The following is a 17,280-nucleotide window of genomic DNA, read 5'->3' on the forward strand; positions in this document are numbered from 1 at the left end:
CACGTCAAAAAATTGCTTGCACAAGTGAAGAAGACTAAGGTCACAAAGAAATAAATCAAGAAGCACTTATCAGAACAAGAAGAGGGAAATTTATGTTTAAAGAATCTTAATAAAAAATTATTAGAACAAATCAAAGATCTAAAAGATGAAAAACTTAAAAGTCAAAACATTGAAAATAAGGTTGATGAATCAGAAACCAAAGAGGTTTTATGTCTAAGGAATCATAACCAAAACCTCCTTACACAAATAAAGAAGCTTAAATGTGATAAGACGTCACTTAAAGACAAGTTAGAGAAACTTACTCAAGAAGTATCAAAGTCTCCAAACGTAATAATCTAGGTTGAAGATAAGAGAATTAATATCGAACCAGTCAATAGCAGAATTCAAGAAGAGGATCAATTAGTGGAAGGAAAAACACATTCACATGTTACAATCCAAATGATGAAAATTCCAAATGAAGATTATGTACCTAACTCAAAAACCGTAGTACCAGAAGGAAATCAAAAAATTTCCACACACCTAATAAGGAAAAGTCAAACCAAAAAGGTTCCCTATCAACATCTGAATCATGAGAGTAGACAACTCAACCAAGCTACGTATCAGGACCATTCAGAACAGAAACAACAAACTGATGTTCCAGAGAATAGTGATGTAACCTCAATCCAGTCCTATGATGACAAGTCGTTACAAAATTCCAGTGATCAGAATATTCCACAAAATATTAATCTAGGATGGTCTGATCCCTTCTCATTTGCGACAATTTTGTTTATCACTTATAAGATCATATCAACTTCTATCGACGAATATGATTGTTCCGATACGAGAAGACATTCGAAAATGGAAACGAGATCAAGCCTTTTTCATCGACAAGCTTTGAGGACAAAGTTTTTTTAGGAGGAAGGTAATGTTATGAATAAATATATATGAAATAATGTAAATGGTAATAATTAATAATGATTAGTTAATTAGTAATTAGGTTGAAGAGTCATGTCTAAATGAGACATGAATCTCCATGAAAAGGCACTTGCATAGTATATAAGCAGACCTCTCACTCTCTTTTGTATCATTTTATTCATATTTTCTAATCTATATTCTTATATCTCAATGGAGATCTTTATATTCCAAGTCTTCTAGAGTATTTAACCTGAGAACGAACTTTGTTCACTTCAGAGACTTGAATTAGAAAACCCTAGAAATGGGTGTTTTCGGTAAAAGTAAAAAACCTAATAAGAGTTTGGTCAAGGAAAATCTAGGGTTTGTACTAGAACCCTAGAAGTACACTTTTAAGAAATCATGGAAACCCTAGACTGAAAAAATTAACATTATGATCTTGTCTATGTATATCTTTCTTGGTTGTACTTGCTAATGAGAATTGTGGGCACATAATGAAGGCTTTAGAATATGGTAGAAAAATAAGAAGGATGAAAAAACAAAGTAAAGCAAGACTTATGTTTGATTAGGATTCCTTGATAATGATGAGCATGATGGAAAGAGGGATTTGTAAGGATCTTGATGATATTGAATCTTCCAGCTGATTAGTTAATTCTGAAACACATTGATGATTGAAAGTTGATGTAGAACCTTGTTGCAATATGAAGAATGTCGACTTTAGAGGGAGAAAGTAATAGAATTGGACATGATTCCTTGACTAAGAGGCTATTATGATCTAGTAACTTTGATATTGATGATCTGTTTGGGATATGACTTGGCTCCCTGGGAGAACATATTTCAAAAGCATGTGAAGAAGCTAGAAGGAGAGTTTGCTTGATGATGTTGTACCTACAACTACGTGGTTTGATCATGGACAACATGGATTGTGTGGATAGCACTTTTGATGGCTTGGAAAAGAATGAGAACTTAATTGATATTGGAAAGTTTATATGACTCTTTGAAGAGTTTGAGGCAAAACTTTGTAGAAGACATTTGCTAGCAACTGTGAGGAAATTTTAGCTCCCTTAAGAATATTGATGAACCAGTTGATAATAAAGTTGATTGATGATTAACTAAGATCTAGAAAAATCAAAGTTTGATACGTTATGGTGTTGTGAGAAGCCGAAAAGGCTCTGTCATGAAGATAGATTGAGTAGGAATTTGGCTTCACAAAATGATTGATATCTAGAAAGGTCAAAGCCCAGATATGATATAGCATGAGAATAAATCCTTGCAACTACCACATTGTCTCCACAGAAGAACAAGTAGTTGTTGTGTTGAAGATGTATGAGACCAGCTAAGGATTTTGATGATGTCTCCCTATTTGATAGGGAGCTAGGATCTATTCCGTGGTTGATAAGGATTGAGGATCTCCTCCTTGGTTGAGAGGGAGTGATGATGAACATTATATTATCTTCTTCATGTTTCATGCACTAGGCTAGAACTAATAATCTACGTCTAGTTATGGCCATGGAGGGAGAATAGGGTTCGCAAGATTGGATAAGCATATGATATTGGTACTCCTTGAGGATTGGGAATCCAAGATAGGAAGTAGTCTCGTGGACCGACACACTTTGTGGATTGGACAAGGTATCCAAGATAAGAGTAGTCGAAGAGGACCAATATTCTTTGAGGATTGGGAATCCAAAGTAAGAATAGTAGTAGAAGTATATACCCGGTGAATATTCGGATGGGGTATGTGCCTTGAGAGGTAGTGTGGTGTCTCACGTAAATCCTCCCAACATTGTGCTCTGATCTAATGGAGAGATAGAGCTTGTTAGTCGAGGCCTTGATATGTTGATAATGTTGGTTAAGATGTTGATGCTTAACGACGGCTTATCAATCTGACTCCTCTTATGAGAATATTTCAGTTTGAGAGTATCCTTGTACCCAGTGTACAATTATGAATACCTCAGTTAAGACGGAGTGTTGGAGAATGTAACTAAGTTTGATCTTCATAATTGTATCAAAACTTGAATTTTATGTAAAAAGAAAAAAATAAGAAAAAAAATCAAGCATGGGTTTCATGCTCAAAGAAATTATTATTTTATTAGTTAAGCATGTTCTTCATGCTTCTAGGATTTAATGCATTCAAAAATTCAAAGTCCTACTTGGATCTATTGTAAAGAAAAAGGAAAAAGAATTTTTCAATTTGTAAATTGGGTTAAAACAACCTTTAGATGCCAATTCAACCTACCTTTCAAGTCATCCCTTCCCCAATGGACATGTTTATTTGCACCCCCCTCTGAACAAGTAAAAATAAAATGAAGTTGGAGCTCATTTGGAGACACACACTGCACATGTTTGGTTCTGAAATATCGCAGAGAAACATAGAAAAGAAGAGGAGTGACGAAGTATGAGATTAAAGAAGGTTTTCTCTTGATATATGATTTGTGAAAGTTTTGCGTTGTTTGAAGATTTGTTGTTGGTCTCTTGACGATGGATTTGTTGTGCAGAAGGAAGGTTTGACTTGGCATCTATAGGGTTGGATATGGATCTTGGATATCTCATTTGATCTGATTCTATAAGAAGAGAACTTTATGGGTTTTCCCCTTGGACGGGTTTTTCCCTAGCTTGGAGCCTATATCTTGTGTTTTATGTGTTCTTGTGATCTTCATGTTTTACATTTTGTAATTGCTTGATGAAAGAAGAAAAACATAATAAAATAATGCCAACAAATTCAACAGTAATTATCAAGAAAGAAGAAATCGAATGTTATGCTGCAGAAATTGCTCTCAAGCGATTTTTAGTCGTGCGCTCTGAGTTCCCTCCATGTTTGTCTTTGTGGCCGCCTGTTGAGCGCCTTCTGCCTTCCCCTTCTCCCCTTGCAATCCTCTCTCCCACCTCCTCGACTTTCATCCTAAGTAGAATCATCCCCTCGACCGCTGGCCCATGATCCCTCTTTAGCCAAGGAAATAGTGGCTTTCAACTCTATGGTTGCCTCAGCACCTAAGTTTCAGAAGCAAGGTCCTTCTTTCTTTGTGAAAAAGGTTGGCGAAATTCCAAAGATTGAGATCCAGGCCCCCTAGGCCTATTCTTGTGCTTTGCAGCTCGCTAATCGTGGCCTCATTGATCGGTGCATGGATCTCTAGCCCATGTCAGGCTTGGTTCAAACCTGGATAGAGAAGAACTGGAAGCCCCTCATCAAGGGAGAAGTAATTTTGCCTTTTTGTGGTAAGGGTTTTTTCACTTTCTATTTTGAGAACAGATTGAACCGAGATTTTTTTTTTAGAAGTAGCCCTTACTTCATGGGAGCCCAATGGATTTACTTGGATAAGTGGAACCCCAATTTCAACCCAGAATGCCACATCCCCTCTTTTGTCCCTGTTTGGGTGAAACTCCCTTACCTTCCCCTCCATTGCTGGAATGACAAAACCTTTCATCTGAATGGGAACTCATTGGGGAAGTACATTGATTGTGCAGAGCCAAAGGATGGACTCTTTGCTTGTGCAAGGATTTGTGTGGAAGTTGATCAAGAAAAAGTCCTTCCTACTGCAGTCAATATTTGTATGGATAGTTGGACTCATGTACAAGAAGTGGACAATGATCACCTCCCCTTCAAATGCAAAAATCTACTACAAATATGGGCATTTTTCCAAAGGTTTCCCAAAATCCCCAGCCACCATGGAAAAACAGCATGGAGATTCGAATGAGCAATGGCAAAAATTCAAACTAAAAAAGGGAAACAACAAAAAATATAATGGGCCTACAACCAATGCTTTGGTTCCCCCCCCAAATGAGGGTCTAATCCTAAACAAGCTTGATCCCCCTCAAGATGCCCCTAGCCATAGTGGTGGCGTTGGAACGAATGACAATCACTTTGCGGCCCTTGCTGGTGTCCCTATTGATGGAGATTCTTCCCATCTATCTCCAAAATCTCATGACCTTTACGGTCATGAAGCAGAAAAGAAAGCATCACCTCAGCAACAATAGAAGGAGATTCCTCCAAGAAGCGCACTACACAGCAGTACAGAAGACTCCTCAGAGGAAGACGAGGATGGAGAAGGCTTCTTATCCTCCAAAGAAATGACTGGACCAGCAATACACACAAGCTCAGCTGACGAGAGATCAGAATGTGTGAGGGTCAAAAATATAGCCAGAAAGGTATGAAGATCGGGTTACAAAACCAATAAAGAGATCAGAATGGAGAAACCTAAAAAAGACAAAGAGTTGGGGTTTCAACACACCATTCCTCGACAATTAGTAGACCTTGGGTTCAAAGGAGGAAAGAAAGGAAATATAGCAGGTCCTGGGAAAGGGACATCATCTTCAAAAAGTAAATAATGAATATCATCTCCTGGAATTGTAGGGGACTTGGTTCGGGAAAAAGAATCATGGAAACAAAATCGTTAATCCAAAAGGAAAGGCCATCAGTCTCCCTTCTCTAAGAGACTAAGCTAGGAGAGGTAGAAATATCCTCAACTTATTTCAAAATTTGATGGAAAAGTTACATGGTAGCAATAAGCTCACGAGCGCTTCGAAAGGCCTTTGCACGTTGTGGAATCCAACACAGATGCAACTGGTAAGTTCTACAAAGACAACCCATTGGATAGAAACTACCTTTAAAATTTTAGAGTTTCATCATATCTGTACTATAGTCAATGTATATATGCCATCCCATTTTCGAGAAAAGCACGAGTGTTGGATGTCGCTAGCAGAGTTATGAAACTTGACTATTGATGCAATTGTACCCTTGGTGGGGACTTCAAAACTTCTCTTGGCCAAAAGGAGAAACGTGGTGGCTCTGTTGTCTCTGATGCTTCCCAAGAAAATATGGAGGACTTAATGCTTACCCTTAACCTTTTTTATGTCAAGCCTCCCAAATTCCTCTACACCTAGAACAATAAGTGCTCAGGCCCTAGCCACATTGTTGCTCATCTTGATTGCTTCATGGCCTCTGATAGCCTCCTCTCCTTGAACATGTGCCTTATCCTCCCTTGGTGTGGCTCAGATCACCATCCTATTCGCCTCCTCTCGTCCTCCCATAATCTGGGCCCTATTCCCTTTAGGTTCTCCCCCCTTTGGTTGGACTCCCAAGGGTTCTCTAATTTGGTTTCTAATTTGTGGTCTCAATGGGTGGAGGGAAGCCCGATTTCTATTTGGGAAACCAAAATCAAACGTCTTAAAGGAGACATTCGGAAATGGCTCAAGGAGAATAAATCAAAAAGGCAACCATCAATAAGGGACATGGAATAGCAGTTAGCATATGTTCAAGAACAAATAGAGACTGCCTCGGTCACTCAAATTGAGTTCCAAAAAGAAGTGGAGACTTTTAAGGATCTCCACTCTCTCCTCAGAAGAGAAGAATAATATTGGCGGCTAAAATCAAGAAATAATTGGCTTTTAGCCAAGGGTCGAAGCACGAAATTCTTCCATAAGTTGGTTAAGTTTAGAGAAAGTAAAAGCAACATCTCCCAGATCCAGCATAGGGGGAAAACCATCACAGATTACGAGGACATCAAGGAGGCTACAATCCAACACTTCCAGGCTCTATATCAAGGGGACTTTCTGACTGATCAAGAAAGTGAGTATATGTTAGATCATGTTCCCACCCTTGTCTTTGAGGCAATGAATGCTCCCCTTATTACCCCTCCAACTACTGACGAGATCAGAAATGTAGTATTTTCCTTTCTTCCAGATAAAGCCCCAGGTATGGATGGATTCTCAGCCTATTTTTACCATCGTTTCCAGGACCTGATAAAAAAATATGTGTGTTAAATGATAGGATATTCCTTCAAACGCTTCATCATGGGGGGAGGCATCAACTCCTCCTTCTTAGCCCTAATCCCCAAAGAATCTAATCCCTCCTCCTTTTCCAGATTTCGCCCCATATCTCTCTGCAATGTCTCTTACAAGGTCATCTCGAAGCTCCTTGCCTCCAGGGTTAAAAACATCCTACTCAAATTGATCTCTAACAACCAGGGTGTCTTTTTTCTAGGAAGGAATATTTTTGACAATATAATCATGATTCAGGAAGCTATTGACTCCAATTGGAGAAGAGGGGAACAAGGCATGGTAATCAAGCTAGATATGGAAAATGTCTTTGACAGGGTAAAGCACAATTTTCTCTTGATGGTTTTGAAGAAAATGGGGTTTTATGCAACCTTTATAAAATGGATTGATATATGCATCTCGTCCCCATGGATCGCCCCTATGGTCAACGGAAGAGTGGCAAGATTTTTCAAATCATCCATAGGATTGAGGCAGGTTTGTCCCCTCTCTCCCTTCCTTTACATCTTAATGGAAGATTCGTTGAGTAGAAGACTGGAACATGAAAGAGAAACCCACAGATTTACAGGTATCAGATTCAAGACAGGGATCAAAAGCATCAATCAAAAGCAGTTTGTGGACAACACCATCTTGTTAGGTTGGGCCTCTGTGTTTATTTATAAGCACTTTAAATCTAATCTGGACAAGTTTCTTAGGGCCTCTGGAGGGGCCACAAATGACAGCAAAAGTCACATCTTCACTTGGAATATCACACCACAGAAAGCCAGGAAGATTGAAGAAATTTTGGGTTACACCATTGTCCCTGATTGGAACGACCTCAATTACCTTAGTATTCCAATATACTTAAGGAAATTAGCTCCCAAGGCTTGGCAGAGTGTCTTGGATAGAATCAAAACCAAAATTGTGAACTAGGGAGGGATATGGTTGAATAATGCGAGCAGGACCATTTTGGTGAAATCGGTCTTATCGACCATTCCCCTATACCATATCTCAGCTCTCCAGGGCCCTAAGTATGTTATGCATCAACTTGGTATATACATCAGGAAATTCTTATGCGAGGGAGGGAAGCAGGACAATAAAAAATTCCACTTTGTGAATTGGAGGGTTATCATAGTGCCAAAGCAGCGTGGGGGGCTAGGAATTCGTGACCCCACTATGGTTAATACTGCCATTGGTGCCAAACTCCACTGGAAGCTTATGTCTCGGCCAGTCCAATGGTGGGAAAATATTATGAGAGCTAAATACATGCATTAGTACAATAACGGAAAGACTCACAATGATTCAATCCAAGGCTCTCCTATATGGAAACTTCTCCAGTCCTCCTCGTCTCTCATTTTGAACAATCTCTTCAAAATCTTGGGGAATGGAAGCACGATCAACATTTGGACGGATCTGATCTTGGATCACCCTCCTTTGGGATTGGATCCTTCAATTTCCCCCCTGAAGGAACACATATTGCAAGCAGGTGTTGTCTTCTTGGGTTAGATCTCTAGTTGGAATAAACAGGGCCTCTGGATAGGATGGAAGTTTGAAGACACCCCAGCCCATTTGGCCTCGATTTTGGATATTCTAAAAATTAAATTAAGTGGTTGTGCCCCCCTTGCTCAACACTCCGTTGATCAGTGGGGTTGGAAGAGCTCCTCCTACTCGGTCAAGGAAGGCTACTCTCATCTTCTCTTCAATGTGCAAATTCCCCCAAAATATTTGATGTGGAACAAAATTTGGAGGACAAATGCAATTCCCAAAGTAAACTTATTTTGTTGGTTTCTCTCTCACAAAAGAATCCTCACTGTAGAGAACCTTCAGAAAAGGAGAATTGTTGGTCCCTCCAGGTGCCCCCTTTATGAGAACTCGGAGGAAAGCATTCCCAATATTTTTCTCTTGTGTCCGTTCTCCAAACATTAGGGGAGTTTTGAGGTCTAAAATGGGCCTCCTAAGGAAATTATAAAATAATAGTGGAAAGAATAAAATAATATTATATTACATCATCAAATTTTAAAGGAAAAAAATAAAAAACTAGTTTTTTAACTCGTATTTTCAACTTATCTCCCTATGGGTTTACTCAAATTTCGAGCAAAAACACTCATTGGATGCATAATTTGATTCCTCATCCAAGGAGTACCCATGTTTCATACTTTTGATGGACCCTGCTACATGAAAAATGAGAAATACATGAAAAACGTTATTGCAATCATGTTTTTTTATGTGTTTCTCATTTTCTGTGTAGCAAGGTCCACCGAAAGTATGCAACATGGGTAATCTTTGGATGAGGAATTAAATTTTGCATCCAATGAGTATTCGTGCTCAAAATTTGAGTAAAACCTTAAGGAGATAAGTCGAAAATAAGAGTTGAAAAAATAGTTTTATTATTTTATTATTTTTTAATATTTTTACTTTTTTACTCCAAAAATGTTGAATCATCCCCCATGGTTAACATCATCATCTTGAATCCTATTGGTTCTTATAAAGTTGATTTTGTTTGTGAATTTTTATTAGGAGGCCCATTTTAGACCTCAAAATTCCCCTAATGATCATATGGTCCCTAGCTCTTGGCCCTCTTTTCCCAAGAACTAGTTGGCCCTCTAATCTTAGCTCCTTTTCCTCTTGGACCAAATTTTATGCAGGCTCCTTTCAGGCCAAAAGCTCCTTTAAATAACTCTGGATCACTCTCCCTAAACATGTTTTCTGGCATATTTGGTTATCTTGAAATAAGGTGATCTTTCATTCTTCTCGTCCTCCAGTAAGGATCACTGCCCTCAAAGCTCTCTCGTCATGTTTTGAATTTCTTCGCCCAACGATCGATCCTTCTCTTGACCAGAAAGAAAGGTCTTGGCTCATTCCTTGGGCCTTTCCCTCCCCTTCCCCTCCCCTTTTGAATCATCATTCCCCCTGCCCTCTCTAGACCCTCCACCTAACCCCAGACAAATTTGTAGAATGGAAGCAGAGATCTCATTCCTAGATTCTCTAGTTTGATGGTGCCTCAAAAAGAAATCCTAGGGTGGTAAGACGGGGAGGGATTCTCACTAATCCTGAAGGAATTTGTGTCAACCAATATGCCTAAGGCTTGGGAAAGAAGTCCAACAACCAAGCTGAAGCTTATGGACTCTATATTGGGCTCCTCTTAGCCCACCAAAGGGGAATCACAGACATGAAAACTCTGGGAGACTCCTTCCTGGTCATAAAGCACATGAGCTCAAACTCTTCTGCTCAGAACAATAAGCTCAATCATTTTATCCAGCGTGCCCATGGAATTCTCACTCTCTTTGCTAAATCACAATTCTATCATATTTTGAGAGGCTTAAACTCTAAGGCGGATTCACAAGCTAATAAGGCTTTTCAATTAAATGAGGGGCATACGGTTGTCAACGGAAAATGTGGGTTTTTACCCATCCCCTAATTTGATAATGCAAGTCTCCCTATTCTTTTCCCTCCCTCTTAAGAATTCTATTATTAAAGTGCACATTGATACTAATCCCCCACCCTTGTCACCCGCCCCCTCGTTGGCCCCTCTTTCCTCCATCCCCCCTTCCCATCTCCCTTGGACTCTCCCCTCCGAAAGCTCCACCTGGATCTATTTGAGGACTCATCCTCCTTCTCTTCTAACGCAAGGTGTTATGAAATCGACACATGTGAGGTCACCAGGTGTGAAGGACCCAATAAGTGTGGGATCTCTCTTGTCCATCCCTCGGATTATGGTTTCTCACTAGTATTTTCAAGCGTTCTCCATGTGAATTCCCTTTGTGAGTGAGTCGCATTTACTCCTGGTTCAGATCAGACGGCTCACCCATATGAAGGCAAGGATGTCTAAAGTGAAGGTCATTTCGATTTGCAAAGCAGTTATGGAGCCACCATGGGATATGGGAGGCACACAGACCACTCCTATGTGTCGCTCGTGGCTCTTGTTTGGCTCAGGGTATATATCGTGGGGGTGCAGTTCGATTTTATTCATACCATTGGTGTTCAGCTCCTTTCTACAATTTGATAGTGTTTGGCTCCTCTTGAAGAGCATAGGCAGCCCCGGGTTGGTCGAATTGGTTGGGGGTTGTTCTTATTCCCAATCTTGGGTATCTCTACATTATATGAAGCTTGTTCGGTTGGTGAAGCATCCAGGGAAGCATTCGATGAAGCATTTGGTGTCTCTACATGCGGCCAGAAGTTGGTTCGAAGGGGTTCTCAATTGGCTTCCCTCAATGGCATCGGTTCCTAGGGCTATCGCCGTCCTCGCTCGAGTAGGGTGGCAAGGGACTCCTTGCATGACTGGGTCAAGGTCAATATGTGCCCTCCCTTGGCCACCTTCTCTCCACCTACCTGTGAAATGTGCAATAGCGAACCTGCAGACATTGTTGAATTTGCAGGTGCTCCTACATCAGAAGAGGGAGTCGGCCAATGAGAATTAGCAAACGATAATGGCAAATTTGGACGGTTGGAAGACGAGGTCAAGGCACTCAAAAGCATGCTTGAATATCTTCAAATGCAGTTCGCTACGCAGAATTATCCACCTGTAGAGGAAAACTTGGGCCTGGACCTTAATTGCCCTGTTGTTTCGAAAGACTAGTTTTTGATTTTATGTCTAGTTTCCTATATATCTTTCTCTTATCACGGTTTTATCAAGTATATACTAGTAGAATAATAGGAGTGTTGTTCACTTTTGCAGTTTTGTTGGATAATTGGACCTAGTTTGATAACCTGCATTTGCAATTCATGAAGCCCAGCATTGTAATGAAATTGTAAATTTCCCGACTATCTATGGCATCCGGGCGTAGAATTAATATAGTCAGTACTATTTGGTGTTAAAAAATATCAAGAAAGAATAAATTATATTAATCTTGTAGCCTCCTTGTTTCTCCAACAACCACAAGAGATGCTTCCGTAAATCACCTAAAGGATAATAAATTACTATGGATCAAGCTAATAGTTGAGAGATCTATAAGGCATGACAAAGTATCGACAAAGTCTAGGAAGACTTAGATATTCAATTCCAAAGCTCAAGTACTATATTCTTAGACCAATGAGATGGTTGTTATAAGTTAGGGTTTTGTTTATTCGCAATGATAGGGCACACACCAAGGAAAAGGCCTTTAAAGGATAATGTACCAAAGGGAACAAGGCCTTCCAATAAACACTAAGATTAGTGAAATGGAATTTTATGGCTGAAAAATATGGATAAATAGCAAATAAGGATGACATCATCTCTAATGAAGAAGTTTAAACGATGCAACAATGCTAGATTTTTCTTTTATATAATTTAATGAGGTAATTCCTAATTTATCGAAGCCATAAACATCTAACACAAGTTCACTTTGATGCAATTTTTACCCTTAAAACCTAGCCTCTAATCCTAAACATCTAGGAGAAGGTAAAGGAGAGAAATAACTAATTTAGAGTGCTCAACACAACTTATGATTAGTGCATTATGCTAAATGGGTCAATGGAGTCTTTTAGGGCTAATATCTAAGAATGACCTTAATGAAGTAACGAGATGATGATTAGGACATATAATTAATACCCTAGCAATTTTCCTTGTGGGAGGACAAATTAAATATAAGGAATGCACAATCAGAGTTTCCTTATAGGTTTCAATGACAACAATTTTGCATGTTATAATGGAGCAAGATTTTAGTATAGATTTAGCATTTAATCATGGCATAAAATAGAGACCATATTCACAAATATAATATGCAAAATATAGAAGATAAAGCATGAAACTTACAAAATTTTTGAAAGAAACACTTCTTTCAATCATAAGGAAACATCTCCATGCAAGAAACCATATCCACGAGAAACTCACACCAGGAAAAACTCACAATTTAGCCAAGTACCGAAGGACTAATTCGTATGTTTTTGCAAGAGAAGAGTGATATATGTGTGATGGTGAAAATGATATAAGGGGAGCCTCTATTTATATGAGACTTATAACCCTTGTTTTAACAAATTATAAGTAAAATATCTATTACAAATTTACTTAAGTGTTCAAGGTTACAAGCCAAATATCATAATAACTCAAGAACATACCAAATAATGCCTAAAATTCCCACACGTATAGGAGAAAAGTCTCCTCCACTATGACGTCATCCTCCAATGAAGCTCAAAATGCCACAAGTAAATGACAAATACGCTGATGAGTGCTCTGTACTCCAAAAAGTAGCTCAAATCCATGGGTATGGCTCCAAACCATGACGTCATCACCAAGGTGCCCTATGTCACCCTCTAAAGGACAATATGGGTGACATGGCACTAATATGCTCAAGCATTGGGATCAAATAGTGATGTGCAAGCCCTTCCCTGTCATCTCAAGGATAACCATCATCATTCGGGTTCCAGAACAAGCAACGCCCATTAAACAATGTCAAGGTCAACCTCAAAGAGTCTTGGGTCCATCTAGGCACATCATTTATAAATCCCAAACCAAGCCTCATTAGCTCACCGTTTCAAAATTTGGGGGTACTTCAGAGTGTCAAGTACCATGTGGAATCATCATATAGCCCAACACTCTACTCTTTGGGGGGGGGGGTGAAATGCTGCATCAACAAGGCCATATCTACTCTCTAGAATGGGTAAAACAACCTTGGGAGTGTTGTTGAATGGAGTGATAATGATCTCTCTCAAGGCCTCTGTTGCTATGATGACACCACCTGACAAAACCTTACACAAGATTAATTGAAATCATCAATCATTAGGGACAATAACCATAAATGCATCATAGTGGACCATACCTAATGCTAGTGGCATAGTAATACATCACACAAAACTCATCTTCAAATGTCTAAATAGATTGAGTCTTGTAAACAGGTTATGTCCTTATGTTACAAATGGTTAAATGAATAACCACATTATGTGTTTCTAGACCCCAAGGGGGAGTAACATGTCTCAAGTTAGCCCATCAATCTATAAGTGTGTGTGAAAATGATGGTTGTGGAGTGGGACAGAGTTCAAGGCAAGGTGTCATAGCCATGTGACCAGTGAATGGAGGTCCAACATCCTAAGTGTATAAATGTAAGGAGGGAGAAATCATGGAGGCATGAGTTACCCCTTTCCTCGACCTGCTTTTTCCACCCCTCTGGTGTGTCTTTTAATTTTTATGAATTATCTTTATTTGGGTGCATAGCTCAGCAACCCAAGCTTGCTTTGAGATTTTCAATTACCCCTTAAGAATGAGCCAGTTTATCGCTCATCGAGGTTGGAATAATATAAGAATTCCTTTTATGGGTGAAGAATAAAGTGCTTGAGGAACTGAGTGATGGCTAATGTGAGGGGTAGAGCTCTATATCAAAGCAATTTTCTTATCCTTATTCATGTTCGCATAACGAAAACCTAGGAGACATTCAAATAATCCGTTGAGGATGCTTATCTTATGGGGACTCCTCTTAACACAATCTTGAAATTATGTTTCTAAAGCTGAGAAGAAAAGACTTACCAAGACATCCTCTCAGTTTTCTCCTATCCCTTTGGTGTAAAACATGAAACATTGTATGTGTCTAGGGATAGCCTTAAGAAAAGAAACGTGGTTAGGATGTTTGGGTAGCTTTTCAAAACAAAGCAAAAATTGGGGAGCAGGGGGGTCGGGGGGGGCAATGATTTGGAAACCATGGGATGTCCTCCAAATCAAATGATGGGAAAGAATTGCAATTGTTATGGATACATGACTTTATCCCAAGCAAATTTCATAACAACCAAATGAGGAGTCGCCAGATGAGCAGGTTTATCCTAGTCTATAGGGTAAGCTCAATCAAGAGAATGAAGATTATACTTTGGATCATGAGGTGGACTCAACTCCTCCCCAAAAACGACGCCAAAAATGTTGCTGGAAAATCTAACATACCTAGTGCAAAGCCCCATTGAGCATAACTAGACCTTATGGAAACAAGAGAAAGGGTTGTCAATGTCACCTCAGCGACCTTTCTCCTACTCTTTAGCAATATTTGACCACAAAGGAGGCTTCTCTAAATCACCTAAAGAACAATCAATTACTATGGCTCAAGGTGATAGATATCGCATAAGCATGGGAAGGCTTAGATATTCAATGCCAAACCTCAAGTACTCTATTCCTACACCAATAAGATGGTTGTTATAAGTTAGGCTTTTTGTTGATTTACAATTCACTCTATGTAATTTTATACCCTTAAAACCCTAGCCACTAACCCTAGTTGTCTAGGAGAAGGTAAAGGAGAAAATTTAATTAATTTATGAAGTGATCAACACAACCTATGATTAGTTTCGTATCCTAAATGGGTCAATGAATTCTTTAGGGTTAAATCTTTGATAACTACCTTTATGAAGGAGAGGGTGATTAGACATCCAATTAATACGCTAGTGATTTTCCTTGTGGGGGGAGAAATTAAATATAAGGAATGCACAAGCAGAGTTTCCTTATAAGGTTTCAATTACAACAATTTTGCATGCTATAATGGAGCAAGATTTCAACATAGATTTAGCATTGAATCATGGCAGAAAATAAAAACCCTACAACACAAATATAATATGAAAAATATAGAAGATAAGTCATGAAACTTACAAAGTCTTCCAAAGAAACACTTCTTTCAATCCCAGGAAAACATCTCAATGCAAAAAACCATCTCCAACAGAAACTCGCAACATAACAAGATCACATATTACTCAAGTACCAAAAGAAGACTAATTCACACTCTTTTACAAAAGAAGAGTGATAAATGTGCGATGGTGAAATGAAATAAAGGGAGCCTCTATTTATGCAAGGCTTACAACCCTTATTTTTATAAATTATAAGTGAAATCCTATTACAAAAGTTACTCGAGTGTTCAAAAGTCTGAGGTTACAAGCCAACCTCATAAAAGCTCAAAAACCTAACAAATAATGCCTAAAGAGCCCATAAGTGTGGGAGACAAACCTCCTCCACTATGACACAACCCAAAGGACTTTAAAATGTCACAAGTGACAAATAGGCCAATGAGTGCTTCATTCTCCAAAAAGTAGCTCAAATCTATGGGTATGCCTCCAAACCATGATGTCATCACCAAGATGCCCTATGTCACCCTCTCAATGGAAAAAGGAGCGACGTGGCATCAATATGCTCAAGCCTTGGGGTCAAATAGTGTTGTGGAAGCCCTCCACTATCATCTCAAAGATAACCATCATTATCAAGGCTCTGAAACAAACAACACCCATTAAACAATGTCAAGGCTAGCCTTAAGGGGTGCCTTGGGTCCATCTAGGCACATCATCTATAAATCCAACACCAAGCCTCACTAGCTCAACACTTCAACATTTGGGGGTACTTCAAAGCGTCAAGTACCATATATAACCATCATATAGCCCAACGCTCTACTCTAGGTGGGCAACATTGCATAAACAAGGTCATATCCACTCTTTGGAACAAGTAAAATGACCTCTAGAATGTTGTTGAATGGAATGATAACCATCTCTCAAGAGGCCTATGCTACTACGATGACACCACTCAACAAAACCCTACTCATTTATAGATCAAGTGAAATCATCAATCATTAGGGACAATAACCATAAATGCATCATAGTGGACCATACCTAATGTTGAGAACATAGTAATACTTCACACAAGGCTCACCTTCAAATGTCTAACTAGATCGTCCCATAAAAAGGTTACCTCCTTATGTTAGGGATGGTTAGATGAATAACCCTATTAGGTGTTTCCAACCCCCAAGGGAAGTGACATGTCTCAAGTTAGCCCATCAATCTATAGGTGTTTGTGAAAATAGTAGTTGCAGAGTAGGCAAGACTTTGGGTCAGGGTGTCATAGCCATGTGACCATCTAATGGAGATCCAACATCCTCAGTATATAGATGTAGGGAAGGACTAATCATGGAGGCATGAGGTAACCATTTCCTCAGCCCGTTTTTCCACCCCTCTGGTGCACCTTTTATTTTTTATGATTTTATGATTCAATTTATCGTTCATCGGGGTTGATACAATACAAGAGTTTATTTTTAAGGCTAAAGCATCATGTGCTTGAGGAACCAGGTGCTGGCTAATGAGGGAGGTAGAGCTCATGTTAGGCTTTTTCCCATGCACTAATTAAATGTCTTAGCCATCTTTGCATTTTTCATTTTTCTTTCATTGTGGCTTTCTTATGGTTTTATCTTTATTTTCGTTGCATCAATGTCCAAGACAAGGTTTTATGGGCCTAAGCCTCAAGGATGAGGATGAAAGGGCGCCAATCCCAACGATCAATGACCACCATCCTAAAGAATGGAGATGAATAAAGGAAAAGATGGAAAGTGGTAAATATGGAATGCCTTGGACATATTACTTCAATCAAAGCCTCCCTAGCAATATGCTTCCCAAAACCCTAAGGCCTTACAGGAGATCCCGCTAGACTAAAGTCAGACTAACCTCCTAGATGAAGTGAACGAACAAGAATACAGACGAAATCGGTCAATCATCCAATTCAACCCTTGATCCATATTCGTATGCCCATAACATTAAGTGAAAACACGTGATTGCAAAATGGTTAAAGTACCTACCAATGGATGACCCACTTTCCTTCAAGAAGGAACCCCAGATGGGAGAGAGAAATGTGACTTGAGCAAGAAGTGGAGGATCCTAGCATCATGTTATGTGTTGATCATGCATCGTTGTCTGTTGGTTTGTTGTCAAAGGAGGAGAAAAAGG

The sequence above is a fragment of the Pinus tabuliformis genome, chromosome 3_2 (genome assembly GCF_031772625.1).
Source record: "Pinus tabuliformis cultivar Carrire ecotype Pingquan chromosome 3_2, CPIR1, whole genome shotgun sequence".
Lineage (NCBI taxonomy): Eukaryota > Viridiplantae > Streptophyta > Pinopsida > Pinales > Pinaceae > Pinus > Pinus tabuliformis.